This window comes from Pantherophis guttatus, chromosome 9 (genome assembly GCF_059756535.1).
Source record: "Pantherophis guttatus breed Tessera chromosome 9, ASM5975653v1, whole genome shotgun sequence".
In the NCBI taxonomy this organism is placed as follows: Eukaryota; Metazoa; Chordata; class Lepidosauria; order Squamata; family Colubridae; genus Pantherophis; species Pantherophis guttatus.
The window spans coordinates 32,095,676-32,111,110 of NC_142071.1; the positions used below are offsets into that span (position 1 = coordinate 32,095,676).

Here is a 15,435-nt window from a genome sequence, read left to right on the forward strand (position 1 = left end):
GTTAGTCAGGGAAACTACTTGAATTCAAACCATGTTGGTGATCAAACAAGAAATTACCAGTGCTTGTTGAAAGGGGCACCATCCTTGGATGAGAAGCAAAGCAGAACTTCAATCCAAGATGGGGGCTTTTCCCTCCCTCTCTTAGAGCTAACAGGAGAAGTCACTGGGGGGCTGCCTGAGAATTCTTCTGGAAGAAAAGTCTTTGGGTTCTTCTGCAGTTACAGCTCCCATCCAGATGTGATTTTGGGGCCATTTCAACTTCATACATCCAAAGTTAGGCTCAAATTCTGTCAACATGTAGGATGGGGCTTTTTTCCAGAATATCTGGGGGTGGTCTTTAATTTGGGATTTTGGAATAATTTTAGAATCCCAGCTTCCTTTTGCAACTCTAATAACGTCTCCATTCTTTGCAAGAAAATGATGGTGTCTTACATGTCAATTTTTGAATTTTTATTGTTGAACATGGCACATCAAAATATGCTTTCAACCTTTGGTCTTGAAAACATTCCTTAAACACATCCCTTATGGATGAATAAACAGATTAAAAACTTCTCTTGCAAGCTAGATGGTACACGCCATTTAATAAATTGTGAGGTAAACTTAATCACAGGCAATTGCTCTTTCACGCTTGCTCAGAGGTCACTTAATAAATTCCACACTGACTTCTGGGGTGGCCTAATTCACTTGACCCTAATTAAATGGAAAGTCCCACACATGCTCCTGGAAATCTCTTTCCCAGCAGCCTGTTAGTGCACAGTGGGTGCCAGGATGAATCAACTGGCTTTCTACATCACTGGTTATCAACCATCACCAGCACAGCAGCATCTTCCATGGGTAGAACTTGGCATCCTTCCCAAGTCCAGTCTGTGCCAGCAGATGGTGGCACTTTGGAATATAGAACCCAACTGGATCACCTTCTTGGGTATTCTCTTCGTGCATAGGATGATCTTGAGAACAGGATGCTGGCCAGACATTCAGATGATTCCCAAGAATAAGGAGGTGTCCATGCTGAGGCCTCACCTTCTCACTAGTTGAATGACCAAGAGTTGAGTCCATCCGCTCTGGAGTCTGGAGGGGCAAGCAGGGACAGGGGCCCACCACTGTAATAGCAAGACCCTTTGATGCAAGGATGGAGCCATCAAACCTCGCTCAGTGGAGCAGCCTGGAAGTGGGCTGGAGAACTTCTTGCTCACCTGTCCATGCCCTTGGCGAGACGCCTTTTGGCCTTGCTGCTCAGCCAATTGAAGTGGCTTCTCTTCTTTGCAGGACAGGGCCGTAGCCACCAACCCTGCTTTGCAAAAACGCAAGAGTATCATCTTCAGGACTCCCAGCCCCCAGCAGTTCCCCTGAGATGAAAGAGCAGAGAAAAGCATGTGGCATTTATTCATTTTCTTTCTTTTTTCCCTTTGGTCCCTCTAAAAAAAAAAGGATTACCTAGAAATATACTGGAAGGATAAACCATGGGTATTTAGATTTGCAAAAGATCTGGGGTGGAGGCAGGCAGGGGTGAGGAGAGAGAAGTTAAATCCTTTTGATGTAACTTTGAATCAGTTATTTCAGAATTATATCTAAGGGACATAGAAAGACAGAATCATTTTAAGTAACAGAGAAAGAGGATACATCAGAGAATTCTTTTTTTAAAATCCTACCTACTGCTAGACCCAAGTGTGCTCCTGCGGTTCCCCGTGGATAAATTATTCCAGCTTCCAGTTCTTCTTATAGCCAGTGGCAAATTGGCAGTAGGTGCCTCCATGGAAAGATGCAACTTCAGAAAGAAACCAGATATGGCTGTCTCTGCTGTGGAACCTGGGATGCCTTGATCCTTGTAGGGTCCTAGGCATCCTTTCCCCTCCCCTCCCCTCCCCTCTCCTTCACTTCTATTGTCTGGCTTCCCTTCTACTGGCTTTTTTTTTTTTTTTGAGGTGGGGGGGAGGTAGAAGAGTGTAAGTCAGCTTGAAAAAAATATGCAGCAACTGTTACAGTTGAGCCAGGGAATATGAGAACGCATGAGAAAGAAACTCAAGATTGCCTCGCCTTGACTCTCTTGGGTATAAGTGGGAGGGAAAGAGACGCCTTCAAGATTTGCTGTTGGAGCCAAAGCAATAAAGTAGAATTCTGGGTACCAATCTTGAAGGGCCAGCAGACAGCCTCTGAAGGGGTCTGCCAGCCCCCCTCCCTCATGCCCCACCCTTTCTGCTCCTAGTACTCTGATGGGACCAGCCCTCTTTTTATCCCAATCAAATCCAAGGAGATCTGAGCTCTGTCCAGGATGGTTTGGGGAGGCTCCCCAGGTCCCCCACTTTTCCCCAAACATCCATAGTCATTTCCTGCACACCTTCCCAAGCCTTTGCCGAAGACAACAAAAGATGTGCTTTAATAAGCAAGATGCTCCATGCCTGAGCGGTGTGTCAGCCTCCATTTGTAATGTTGGTGACAGACGGATCTCTGGATAATCGCAGCCTCTTTGTACTCAATGGAGTCGGATTGGAGCAATTGAACGTCTGAGGAAGATTACAGGCAGTTATGCACATCGCCTGTCATGTTAGCTGTGGCAGGCGCCTTTTTCAATTGACCACTCAGGCACTGGAGTTTCCGGGACAGACGCTGGAAGCATTCAGGGCCTCCAAATGAGGCTTTGGGAGGACCCTTCCCCCCAAAAATAGCTCTGCCGGCTATAACCCACCTGTTCCCATCCCCATCTCCAAAGGCTCCCAGACATGCAGGAGTAAATTGGGGGAAGCCCACCTGTTATGGACGAGGCACCTGCCCCCTCCACAGGACTGCACAAGGGCCATTGAGAACTGATCCTCAGCCTCCCCTTGGAATCCAGACCTCCCCCTCCCCCAGCTCCAAGGCAGGGCTCACTAGTGAAGATCTCTCAGGTTGGGGCTGCCAGAGCCATGAAGACCCCACGGCCTTCTCCCTTGGCACAGAGGGGCTCTGACTCAATCCTTGCCCATCCCAAAGGTCTTCCTTGACCAGCTGGGACTCAAGACGAAGGCCTGCTGCCCACCAGAAGCTCCTATCAGATCAACCAGTGGAGCAGCATAAATGCTAAGATGAAGCAAAACATGGACACTTTCGAGAATCACAGCACTCAAATTGCTCTACTCCCTGACATCACTATGTGAAAAACCTGCCTTGGTGGCTGCCTGGAACAGGCACTGCTTTAACTTCCCCACGTGGCAAGGCCCGAAGGCTGCTGAAGCTGCTGGTTGTGGATGCTCCAGCCTTTCGGAGCTCAAGAGGCTTCCCTATTTGCTCTTTGGTCTAGTGCTGGGGAAACCCCAGAGGGTGCTGAGCTGGGGATGAGCCATGAGGAGGAAAGACAACAACCCCCATTGGCAGCCCTCTCGGCCCCCAGGCCTTGCTGAAGGAGAACCGGCCCTGCTGCCCTGGCAACTTTTGGGCAGTGTTTCTGGTGCGCCCCCCCCCCCCGCCCCCGCCCCCACTCCCTCCCAGCTGCCTTCTTTGTCTTTTCCCTTAGTGTGCATGTCACCAGGAGTATATCTATTTATCCCACTAAATGCTCGATTGCCAGAGGGGGCCACAGCCAATAACTGGAGCCTGCTTAAGCATGATCGATGAGAGCTCCGTGGCAACGTGGCCAGGCTGCGAATCTGGAGAGCCCCGGGAACCAGAGATATGCAATCAGGCCTGACTCCGTCAGGATTTCCATTTGTCATCTGCAAAACAGGCGAGGAGAAGGTGACTCCGGGGCCCGCAAGGGAGCTGGTCAGCCGATGCCCACCTGGAACTATTGGGGGAGGGAAGTTCTGCTCCTAACCTCCTCATTGGATGGATGGCCTGCCACCAAGCCAAGAACCACCACCCCCCCCCCCCTCAGTCTTTCTGGGGCATTGATGGTGGAGAAAGACAAGAGTAAAGCTTGGCCTGGGTAGGAGCCCCCCACCCTGGTTGCCAGAGGTCCCATTCTTAGCAAGCTGTCACCACCATTCCCTTCCTCCTTCCAGCCTAAGAGGCAGTGGCTCCATTTCTCTGACAGAGACAGGAACCAAGGTTAAATTTACTCAAAGTCCTGAACCTTTTTGCGATGCCCATCTTTAGGCAATGCCCAAGTGTCTCCCTCTTGCTGGAGACAACTTGCAGCTTTTGCTCATGGAAGTGAGATCAGGAAGCTCCCTCTCCTTGCCATTCCACCCCAGTGCTTCTCGTGCAACCAACTGGCCAGCAGAATTGCTTTCTATATCTTATTCATCCACACACCAATTTCTCTCTCCATCATTTTACTAGTGTACCTCCAGCTAAGTGGAAACATGCCTGCCTGTGTGCCTCTTTGCTCTTCAGCCTGGGCAATGGGGGCCCCAAGGGCAGCACTTGTGAGACTCCCTCGGGGTCCAACAGAGGTCAGGCCCTTCCATCACTCAGCCCTAGCAACATGCCTGCCATGTTGGAGAAAGGTTCCGACGAATGGAGACGGGCAGGCTGTCCCCCGGGGAAGGAGGGAGGCAGCCTCCAAAGGCTCTGGATGGCAGGAGGCCACCTGGACAACAGGAGCACAATGACTTAAGAAGGAGGACCACCTCTTGCAACAATCCACAGACATTTTGCAATCATTCCCTGGCAAAACTGGGAGGTTGTAAGAAGTGCCGTGTGCTTTTGTGGGCAAAGTCAAGCAGGGAGAGAAGAGCCTGAAAAATGAGAGCCAGCAAGCACCATCTCTTGGCTGCATTTCAGGGTAAACTGCAAAAATAAAGCAAACACCTCATGTATTTGAAGAATGTTTGTTGTGCCTATTGTCAGTTTTGTTGTGTTGTACAATAATAGCAGCTGTGTTATCAATGAGGAACAGTCCCTGTCCTTTCCACATGAAAAGGATTGATGCCTGCAGTGTGGCTGCTGAACACACAGCCCAGTCGAGAGCTTATGACAGTTGTCCCTCTGCACTGAGATGCAGACAGACCAGGTGGGGCCCGTCACTGCCCTTCTGGGGCTCCCCGAGATCTGATCTCTTCCCTGGCCAAAAATATTTCCCATATTGGAGCCGAGCATTTCCACAGCTCAGCCTCGCACAGTGTCCCAGGGCGATCATTCAGGGCCATTGCCCACCAAATCCTTGACATTCCTACCTACCTCCTATATACCCTGCCTGCCTGTCATCCCTTCCTTTTGGGGTGATGCCTGGAGGAGATGCATGCCCACCTGGGGTTTGCCCCTCCAGTGCTCCTGAACACCGAACTTGGCAAACTGTGACTGCCACCATCTAAGATCTTTCTCTCTCTCTCCCTCTTCCCCCCCCCCCCCTCTCTCTCTCCTTCTTCTGGGGCTTCCACTTAGTTGAGGGAAAGCTGGCGATGCCAGGCAGAGCAGGCCATATTGCTGGCCGATGCCCTACTTTGCACTTGCAATCCTTCTGGGTGCGGAATAGCAGCCTCTTATCCCTGCGCTCCCAGAGCCGAGGGCCTCCTCCTCCCCTCTCCTCTCGAAAGCCATTCCAACAAAGCCTCCTCCCTTCTCCTGCCTGCTCCTCTAAGGAGGACTATCAGGCTCAAAGGCTCACATCGATGATGCCGGGGAAATGATTCACTCCATAAGCGTTTAGGGAATTGCAGGATTGCACCATGTTTCTCTTTAATGAGCCTGTGGATCAACCTCATCCTATGGTCCTGGGACCCAAAATAAAAGGAATGGTTGGTGGTCAATGCTTTAATGAAAGTTGGGCCTCTGGAGGGAGGCCGAGAGACAGGAAGCCTCTCCTGCAAATCTTCCCGACAGCTCTAGAAAGAGGAACCGGTGGCATCGTTTCAGCATCAATGACTTTGCAGATTTCTCAAAATATATACGGCCTCAATAGGTGTCTGAAGCAGTGATTACCTTCCATTATGTCCGGAGACGAAATCTTCTCAGGGAGTTTTTTAGATCAGGACTAAGGACAGCGAAATGGGCTGTCCAAGGTCTGATCTTGGTAAGCAGGAATTGGGATCCAGTCCCAAGGAACTGGACTGCGGCTGAGCCCAGATCTTGCCTCTCCTGGTGACCCCAAAGCCCCTTTCTGGCTTCCCTCCCCCACTCCAACCCCCACCCCCATCCCCTTAATGGCTGGGAGAATGAAATGTATTGCTTAGTATAACGCTAAAGGAGATCTACAGCTTTTCATTTCAGTATTTAATTGGAGAAATTGCTGCTTCTCCATCAATTCTGAGTGAAGGAAGAAATGACATAAAATCTACTGTACACTATTAAAGTAGCTGAAACAAAGGGAGATTTAAAAAAAAAGGACAAAAAGAGAAAATTGTTCAAGTAAGAGTTGTCTAAAATTCTGACCAAGGGAGAATGAGAAGAAATAATTGTTGTTCATCAATTCTGGCTGGGTTTCTGTATCAATTTAACTCTACCGTCACCACCTACTCTGTCAACCGTCAACCCCACTCTGGGGATGAAATTAAAAGAGTGTTTTTCAAAACGCTGTTTAGTGGTACTAAAAAAGGCCTTCTGGGGGAGATTGCTCCCGAAAGCTGTGACACTGAGGACGGTCCATAATTTCATGGACTGTGACCAGTTTATCTTTTGTTTTGTTTAGACTTTATGTGCCTGAATCAGGAGCAATAAAAGGGCTCAGTCACATAATGTGGCCATCATCTTGGTTTTTCAACCCACTCCCTGCAGATGCCCCAGGCTCTGGAAGCAGGCACGCCCGCCTTGATTGGCATGTTGGGTGACTTTGAGCCAGTCCCCCTCTCTCAGCCCAACCCACCTCACAGTTGATGTTGTGAGGAAAAGAAGAGGAAGGAGTATTAGTTATGTTTGCCAGAGAGAGAAAGAGAGGGAGGGAGGGAGGGGGAGAGAGAGAGAGAGATTTTTAAATGACTGTTGTTTTGATAGATAAATAGACAGACAGACAGACAGACAGACAGACAGACAGACAGATACGATAGATAGATAGATAGATAGATAGATAGATAGATAGATGATAGATAGATAGATAGATAGATAGATAGATGATAGATAGATAGATAGATAGATAGATGATAGATAGATAGATAGATAGATAGATGATAGATAGATAGATAGATAGATAGATAGATAGATAGATAGATAGATAGATAGATAGATAGATAGGAGTTCAGCCTAGACCTGCTCTATCCAAGCATCCTATTCCCGCCTTCCCCTGGTCAGAAGCTACAAGAAGCCCCTCCCACATGAGTAGTGACCCTTTTGCAAGCACCATTTAATGAGATGGAAGACCGGCTGAAGGCAAACTACCCCATCCACACCACCTGTTCTAATCTAATGAACCAAGTTCTGCTTTTCAATCGGTGTTTGACCTTCCCAATTCTAAGCGAGCCCTGAGGTTTTTGTCAGAATGGGACGAGGCATTTAATAAGAGCTGCTGAAAAGCTTGCAGCCACCAAGAACTGCTGGAGTCCTTTCCTTTAAGCAAGGTATAAAAAGAAGGAGAAGAAAAGATTACTTTGAGAAATAAAACTTGCTCCCCAACCCGGACAGAGTCCAAATCTAAAGCTTGCCAAGCAAAGGTTGGTGGGTTCATCATTCACTCCATCCCTATAATGGACCAAAGAGGTTTTGTTCCGTCGTTCTCTTCTCCAAAATGGAGGCCAATTTATGTGCAAATGCGGCTCAGAGCCTTCTCCAGTGCTCAGACCCCCTGGCCATGGTTGAATTCCCTCCGGGCTCCAGGCTGATCATCATCAGGCCCCTTTCCAGGCAAGGATCGCTTTCACTCATCACTGCATCTGACATCCAATTCCAGGAAGCTGTTTTTTAACTGACCCCCTACCCTGGATCATGACAGGTATTCCTTGGGCAGGTATAGTAATGGTTATAGATAGTTATAGATTATTAGATAGTGATACACACCTGTGCTGGAGGGCTGGTTGTATTCGCCATGGGTCAAGTGGCTTTTCATGAGGAACCCCAAAGAGCATCAGTCTTTCAACCTCTTTTTCTTGGAGGTGCCCAGTGCTCCTCCCACTCGGTGGAATCACTCAGTACAATTTCATCATGACTCTGGACCAGAAATGGAATGAATATCTACAAATATTTGAATTCACACAAACCTCTAATATCAACAATTAGTCTTTGAATATACTTCTTTTTTGTTTTTTGTTTTTCTGTGCTCCTGTAAGATACTAAGAGAACCTTTGCTGTTGGGCTGAATATAAATATCAAGAGAAAGAAAAAGGCTTTAAGCTTTAAGGATGACTCGGGGCATCTGCTAATGTCTGCTGTCCAGGAGACGAAGCTGCCAGTCCCTGATCCAGCCCTTGGCCAGCTATACCCTGGTCATTGCCCACTCTGGCTGGTAGGTTCTGCCAGCCCAGGCATTTGAACCACAAGACTCTGGAAAAGTGACCTGAACATGGTCAGCGGGGAGACACGGCAACCTTTCAGAAAATTGCCCCAACACAACAAATGGAACTGGGATTAATGGCTGTGCTGGTGCTGACCAGATGGCGTCCATCAGGCCCCCCCAGCCCCTTTTTTAGAGCAGTTTTAAGTTGGGGCAGCAGGTCAGACATGAAGAGTTAGAGGGCTGCCTTGTATTATTCTGAGTGCTCCGAAACAAAACAGGAGCATATTCTCTAGTAGTTCGGCTGGCAGGACAGCCCAATCACCCCATTCTGGGGAAAGCTTTTTAACTTGCATAGTAAGCATTAACCAATTAATGATTTTGTTTACATGCAAGACAATGAAGGCTTCGTTAGAGTGATTTAATTCTCTTTAAAAAATACAAGAGGGAAAACAAGGTTTTTGCCTTCCATATTATAAACTCAAAGAGTTAATTGGGAAGTATTCATTTTGTTGCTATGAAACATAATCACCCTCTAATTAGTGGGAGCCAGTTATTCTGATATAATTACAGGATATTATATAAATAAGCCCAGGGAGGGGAGAGGAGCCATGACAGAGAGGTGGGAGGGAGAGGGGCTCCAACTGGGACTCTGGGCACCAGAGAAGGCACCGGCAGGGCCTTGGATGACTTTGGGAGCCTGACCACCTCTGGCTCCCCGGCGTGGGGTTCAAAATCTCCCGTCTTGTGGTAGTGGCAAAGAAGACCCAGGATTGGGACTTCTGTGCCACTTCTTGCTTTTCTAGAAGGAAACTTCCTTTGCTTCCTCTGTGGTTTCCAGCACTTTATGAGGGGCAGGAAAAGTAAGATGGAGAAAAGGATTTAGAAGGAAAGGATTAAATCTCTGTCTGCCTCTCTAAAAATAAAAGCAACCCTAGAGCCCATCCAGAGAAGATTTCAGCAGGAGAAGGGATTCTACACCATGGATGGTGACAAGGAAAGAGGAAGAAGAATCTGGAGGTCCTGCCCCACATCCTCCCTTCCAGAAGGCTTCAGGGAGCTTCGCTGCACAAGAAAGTGGAATGGCCACCTGGAGAGATCTGAACCTCCGTCTTCCTAGGGTTTCCTAAGCCCTGCTGAGATTCCAGCTGCAGGGAGTCCAGAGCCCCCAGCCCATTCTTTGGCCTAGGACTCCCAGCAACAGGACCTTCATCTAGTCCTCACCCTCAACACTCCACGTAGTTCAACTGGGAGGCTGGGTGGGAACGAGGAATGGAGAAGCCTGCTTGGAGAGGGGCTGGTGAGGGGCTTGGAGTTGCTGGAGGGCAGGACGAAGAGCCCCTCCTGACCCAGCCTCTGCCTGGGGGGAAGCTTCTTCGCATGGGGAGAACCAGAATGAACCGTCCAGGAATCAACATCCAGCCAGGAAGACCTTCAGGAACAGGTTTGGGTGGAGCAGGGAAGAACTTGGCTCTGTTCCTTTGGTCGTCCAGAGGGGAGAGCGGCAAAAGGCAGGTGCTGCCCCACGTTGGTCGAGATGGGGCCAGGATGCTGGGTGATGTGTTGGGTCTGGGCCACAGGGCAGAGGCAACTCTCAGTCCCTGAAGACCTCAGACCACCAGGGCTCCCAGTTCCCAGCCCCTCCTCTCCACCTCCAGTGGGGACAGAGGACATTTTGCTGGCTCTCCTGCGAGAGGAGCCAGGTTTTTGCAGTAGCAGAAGGATCAACCCCCCCCCCTCCCCTTTGCCTCCCTCATTCATCACTGTCACATCTGGAGAGGTTTTTTATTTAACAACCAATTTATTTCCAATTTAACTAATCTCGGGCTGCAGCATCTCACACAAACACACCGAAGGCGTCGTCTGCTGTAAATAGACTTACCGGCCACCCCAGTTAATGTAAGCTCCCATCAAAGTACATCAGGCAGGAGAGAGACACCAAGAGGAGATTGCCAGGCCGATCTGGGGGGGGCAGAGAAAGACTGTCCCCACCCCGTTTCTCTGGGCTCCGAGAGCTGCTTAGATTTATATATTTGCCTTCCGGATCGTCCGCCTCACCTTGAGAAGCCAGCGCTGGCTTTCATAAACAATTTATGGGGAGATAATGCAGAGAGACTTGGAGGGAGGCAGGGGCTGAGCTGGGGAGGCAGGAGGGCAATCAGAGAAGGACGCTCTCCATTTCCCCCCAACTCGCATTATAACTCCCAGCTCTGCCTTCACATCCCTCTGCCTGTAAGGTCAGGTTGCAACTGTACAATGTACTTTGGAAGCAGCAATTGGGTTTGATGAGGGAAAGTCTGCCCGGATAAAAGGGGCAGCTAATCGCATGGCAACAAGCCCCTCAGCAGCTCAAGGAGTCCAGAGGGAGCCGGGTGTAGCGTCAGAGCCACCCGAAGCCCCCTGGCCAATGGTGCTGCTTCTCCCTTTGCCCATCATCTCCGAAGCCAAACAGGTCTGGCATCCCATCAGTCCTCCCTGCCCAGCCTTGCTTTCTTCTGCATCTCCTGGAAAGATAAGCCTTCAGCTGCCCCTTCAAAGGCAGAGGAAGCTTTTAAAGCCCTGTTAAAAGCCCCCCTCCTGATTGCCATCTTTCCATCAACCCCTGAACGGAGCAAGATAAACAAGTCCTTGAAAAAACACTCTCCCAGCCGGGGCTCAGACACAAGAGGAGCTCAATCCCTCCGTCAAAGAACAGCCACAGTCCAGAGTGACAGGAGGAGCTTCACGACCACCTGCTGCTCACCACCCACCAGCCTGCTGTGGCCAAGCGCCTTTGATCTCGAGGGACAGAGCGACAGCCGGGCAGAGAGGCAGCCAAGACAGGCAACCCTGCTGGACCCAGACTGGTCCAGGCGGTCTTCAATGCCAAAATCCACCTATGGTCAAAGACTTATCACTCCTTCCACCCCACCCCACCTCACCCGCATTAATGACTAACTCTATAAGCCAGTTAGCAATGCAGCCAATGCTTGACCCAGAGGGACTCGGCTCATAAAGCCCTAAGAACAAGACAAAATTGCCAATCCTACAGGACACAACAGGAATGGCCCCTTGTTCCTCTTTCACAGCTCTTTAATTGTTGGAGGCACCATCGGAGGTGCCAAAAGGATATTGGAAATGTTGCTTCACAGATTGGGAGGGAAACTAATAGAACAGGAGTTCCTGCATTTTTCCCTCCAGCTACCATCCCAGCCCATGTGGGAAGGGTAACCCACCAGCTGCCTGTTTGTAAATAACAGCCATGTGGAAGTCCAAGGTCAAAGTGAAGGTCATAAGCATGACTGCATCAAGTGGAAAGTTGCTTTCTCCAATGCCTGGTGCAGGATGAGGCCCAGGTTTCCAAAGAAGTGCATTTCCTCTGGTCAAAAGGAACCCTTCTGGACCCTGGGCCTCTTCCCAAGCGCCTGGCACAAGAGGAACAAGCTTCTGTTTGTCTCTACCAGCCATAAAACCGTTGCCTTCTCCACCACAACCTAACAGATGCTGGTGGATCTGTGGAAGCAGTAATCCGATATCATGCTTTGGAGCAAAACAAGCAGAACAGCAGCAGGAGGACAGCATAGACATGGCGCCTTGAACCCACTCATCATCATGGCCCCATATGGCAGAAGGACGAAGGCTTGAAACCCACAGAAGGGCCAAGCCGGCCAATGAAGCCAATGGCACAAGGAGCTTCTGCTAATTAGAAACCAGCAGATGGGAGGATGGCAGTGTGAGCCCCGAGCTCCCACCCCGGCCTTGGCTCCAGGTCTCCATGCTGCCCCTTCAAGATGGTAAATCTAGAGTCTGAACGGGTCAATTTGGGACCATCTCTTGCCCAGCTCCATTTCCCAAACAGAAGATGTCCTGCACCACAAAATGCCTCTGGAAGAAGCTGCTTTGAACCTGGTGCTTCTCTGCTTGGAGGGGCAGGACCATCAAGTCCACATTCAGAAGATGCCAAGAAGATACACGAGAGGATCTGATGGAATCGGACGCTTTGAAAAACCCACCGGCAGGAAGTGAGTGTGCAGTAGCAACATCCTCACGCACACACATTCCCATCAGTTTGCTTTGAGAGGTCTATTGACTCTATTACCGGAAGATAAAATACAACCACTGTGACTACTGATTATTGATAGCCTTATTCTCCATCTCTTTTCATCATTATCACTGGAGCTGTATTATCTGTTCTTCCCAGGGCATTTGCTAAGATAAAGGAATGCCAGCTTCAAAAGAAGGACAGGTACAATATTCTACCCCAGACACGCAGAGACATAATATTTTGCAGCTGGCCTTACGCGAGATGTTCAGCAGGTACCCATTCATATGCATTTTCTCTGCTGTTCAAAACACTCGCCATTGCAAATAGCTTTTCTTCTCCTTTTTTGTAACACCTTTGAAAAAAGATAATATGTACAGAAACCTGCCAGCGTATCTCCTACGGGCTGAAATCCGAAGCAGGCTCTCTTGGAAAGAGGCCCAGTTTGAAACGATGACGTTGGGACTCCTGAGCCGAGGTGGCTTGGTGGGCTGGTTCCTTGTCTTCTTGCCTCCGGGCTGAACATTCCTGCCCACTCACTAAGACTCTTCGCTCTCCTCAGAAGCACTTCCCATTCATCAGCTGCCCCCTTGAACTGGCTGAAATACAAAGCCAAAGGAACACAGGAGGACTTCTGGGGAGGCCTTCAAAGGACACGGCAAATCACAGGGCTGGAGCCTCTCTTGCCCTCAGCGTTGCTGCTGTGGGTTGTTGGTGGCCCCGAACTTCTCTAGGCAAGCCTGGAATCCAAGGGGGCTGCTTTGTTTCTCTGCTGTGGGTCAGGCAGGCATATCAGCTCAGAAACAGGAACAGGTGGAGCAACCGAGAAAGGAGTGGTGGTCAAGGAAACTGATCGCCTGGCCTCCCCATTCATTGGCAGCACAAGGAACACTTTATCTTTTGCTTTTGTTCTCTTTTTTTAATCCCCATTCTTGGAAACAAAGTGACGTTTCTATGGTGATTACCAAGTCACAATTCTGGCTGAGTGTTGCCCTGAGCCTCAGGAGGAGACTGAAGATGGCTTGGCCAGAACTGCTCTGCATCTGAGTTTCTGCACGGGGGCTTCCTATGTCATCTTTGATTTAGGCCCTCCGGTTCAGGAAGGGGCACAATACATGCAGTGGCTATGAGCTCAAAGAGTTGATAAATCCTCATTCCAAATTCCAAAACAAGGAAGGTTTTCGTACGAGTCTCAAGTCTCATCTTTTCTGGCTGGGGGGCAGAAGGTCTGGGTCATTCCAACCACTCCAGGCCCAAAGGCCTTCTTCCAAAGAAGGGGAGCACTGGAGATGCCCTTTCCAGACTTCATGGCTTCGTCTGAGAGAGGATTAGGCCTTTCCACAGGGCAGCCCCTCAACAGGAAATTCCAGAGACAATCACTGAAGGGCAGTTCAAGTGATTGGCTCCCCCCCACCCCACCCCCAGACAGCGTGGAAAGAACCTCCAAGTCTTTTCTGCTCTTCCAGGCACTTTAAGTTCTTTTCAAGTACCAATGGTTTCGTTCTCGTGATACTAATGGTGAAGTTTAGTTCCTATAGGTTTCCGCTGTTCTTTTAACTAACATTTCATTGGGTCCATATTGTACGTTGGTTGGAATTTTTCTGTTGTTGGCTCTTTGAACCAGCTGCAGTGCATGCCATGAAAGTAGAGGCAGCCCAGGGTTAGCGAGGATGTGCATTTTTTTTTTTTGCACCTCCGTGGAAATTTGGGCAGGGAAGACAAAGAGAATGTAGGTTTATTCTTCCTGCTGCACTAAACGGTGCTGGGAGAGCACAGAGTCCGGTCTCTGCCCTTTGAAGTTCAGGCCTGCCTCTGCCACAAAGGAAATCCATTCTGAATAAATATTCTTCCCCATCTCAGAAGAAGGGCAGGCATCAAAACCTTGCCCGATTCATTCCTTTTTGCTCTCTCACCCCGAGCCAAGTCTTCCATATTGCAGTTGAATTATTACTTTTCTTTTCAGGTATACATTCATGGTAGAAACTCACCTGCTCCTAGTTTCAGCTCCCCTTGCACAATTGTCTGTCTGTCTGTCTTCCTGTGTGTGTTGTGTTGTATGAAGAAAGAATAGGGAAAGAGACGGCTAAAGGGTCCATGGAACACAGCAGCAACCCCCCCCCATGGGGTGAGTGGAAGGTCTGAGTTTGGGGCTTTCAGGGGGTCTCCCTCTTTCAACCGCCACGATAGACCCATGGCTCTGAGGAAGAGTTCAAGCTGATCATGGAAGCCCGACTGAATGCCAGCATCAAAAGGGGATCATCAGAACTCTGTAGGAAGCACCCAGAATCCAGCTACGAGGCTGATTACCCCTCTCCTACCCACTCCCATCCCTCATCGGCTGCACAGGCCTTGCTGGGCTAAGCTCCCTACAGGGGCGAGGAGCACCGGGACAAGATGGCTTCAACCAGGGGATGTTCTTCAAGTGGATATTCAAGAAAAAAAATCATGACAGTCATGTACCTGGAGACCACTGATCCCAAGAGAGACGACACTAGAGAAACTTGAAGAGGTTCCTGAGCAACTTCACATTTTGGAGAAATGCATCTGCATGGGAGAATCTAAGTCAGGGGGACTTCTCTCCAAGGCCCTGCCACCAGGAGATGCATAGTCTCAGAAAGCAACCTGAGATCCACATTAACCTGGATCACATTATCTCCTAAAATGAAGCTGTTCCCAATCCGTTCTTGACTGCTGGCTTGGCTGCCTCACCCTTCCTAAACATGTCGGTCAAGTTGCTCTTGTCTTGTCATGGGGATCTTAAGGTGCCAAGATCAACTCCCTTGGTTCTCTTGGTTCTGCTCTCTTGGTTCCTTAGAGCCCACTCAGAACTATCAAAGCCCACCTCCTCAATTGAAATAGCCCAGAGGCTGCTTCCCATGGTCACTCTGGGTTGACTTTGGCCCCCATTTCTAAGTCATACTTTTGGTTTATTGTACATATTTTTGGCATCTACATGAGATTTCATTGATACAACCTCTGGATTTAAAAAAAAAACAGCATTAAGAACATAATTTACTGTATCTCTCAGGAAGGAATTTGAGAGTGGCATGCTGCTTCTCACCCCTATTTTTCGGGGTTCCTTCTCTCATGGCTTAAACCTCTGCTGCAGCTCATCTTCCAGTGCTTATGGAATTCTTTATGT

The 15,435-nt window shown here is 49.2% G+C and overlaps 1 long non-coding RNA gene across 1 annotated transcript; it reads right to left on the reverse strand.

Annotated features, from left to right (window-relative positions):
* Window positions 1-435: 435 nt before the first annotated feature.
* On the reverse strand, window positions 436-2,645 carry LOC148112521 (uncharacterized). Its single transcript, XR_015729329.1, has 2 exons — window positions 1,435-2,645; window positions 436-1,346 (listed from the first exon to the last, which is right to left on the reverse strand). It is a non-coding gene; the product is annotated as an uncharacterized LOC148112521 (long non-coding RNA).
* Window positions 2,646-15,435: the final 12,790 nt, after the last annotated feature.